Genomic DNA, 1027 nt, shown 5'->3' with positions numbered 1-1027 from the left:
TGGACAAAGATGTTGGGGAATACTCAACATTTCATTGTTAGGTTACTTTGATGATTGAAAAGAACTAAAATGCTTTTTTTTTATTCAGAAACAAGCTGCAGTCTGATTGGAGGAGGTGTGAGTCTGTGATCTGCAGGAGTTGACCAGGAGCAGGAGTTCCTGTCTGCAGACAGAAGAGGACAAACAACATCCAGAACTCACTAAGACTCTACTTTCAGGGATCATTTCTTTAGTCTGGAACTAGAGGATTGTGTTTCTACAGAGGTTGGTCTGGCTGTCCATGATGATGAATGAAGATGTTTCCTTCAGAGCAGGAAGCTGGTGACAAGATGAGAATCTTCTTCACTGATGAAGACTGTTCAGTGTTTCTGGATGCGACACTGAAGGAGGAAACATTGTCTGAGTGGACTGTTGGTTTGTTGGAACCTGAAATGGATTTTTTTTAACGACTTGTGAATGAATCAGATCAGGTTATCTCTGTCCTGGGGTTATTATTAAACTCTGACAGTCCACCTGAATCTGAATGTGAGATTTTACTTCCATGACATTTTTGGATAAAAACATCAAACCTTCATTGCTGCCTCCAGAAAAACCAGCAAACAGACTGAGAGGAAGACACATTCCTCATCTAATGTCATCAGTTCAGATTCATCAACAGAAGCTGACAGTTTCACAGAGAGGACTCAGACCCTGCTGACCTGGGACTGACCGTGGAAAATCCACAGAAGAGGATCCTTAGTGTCAGTGTGGGGGGTGGGGGGGGGGGGGGGGGTCACGACTCCCCGTGGAAAACAAGGGAGCAGATGAGAGAAAACATCCTCCAGAAAGCAGCTCCACACTCAGACTGAGTTTATAGAGGCTGACAGGACTGAGGTTCTGTCACAACAGTTGATAAAGGGGGATATCCCATGATGCACTGGGATCCTTTTCAGTCTTTGTGTAGATTCATCAGCCTCTTTTATTTCATGTTTGTGTTTTTTTTCTTTTCATTAATCTGTAATTTGAAAATCTGGAGTTCAAAATGTTT

General features: G+C 42.7%; 1 non-coding gene across 1 annotated transcript; it reads left to right on the top strand.

Moving 5' to 3' along the window:
- Positions 1 to 202: 202 nt before the first annotated feature.
- LOC144990743 (small nucleolar RNA U3) lies at positions 203 to 408 on the top strand. The gene has a single exon (XR_013654699.1). It is a non-coding gene; the product is annotated as a small nucleolar RNA U3 (small nucleolar RNA).
- The last annotated feature ends 619 nt before the right edge of the window (positions 409 to 1027 follow it).

This window comes from Oryzias latipes, chromosome 2, assembly GCF_053564925.1.
Source record: "Oryzias latipes strain Hd-rR chromosome 2, Olatipes_Hd-rR_3.1".
Lineage (NCBI taxonomy): Eukaryota > Metazoa > Chordata > Actinopteri > Beloniformes > Adrianichthyidae > Oryzias > Oryzias latipes.
Note: the sequence above shows the minus strand (reverse complement) of the source record. Positions and strands in the feature narration are given on the sequence as shown.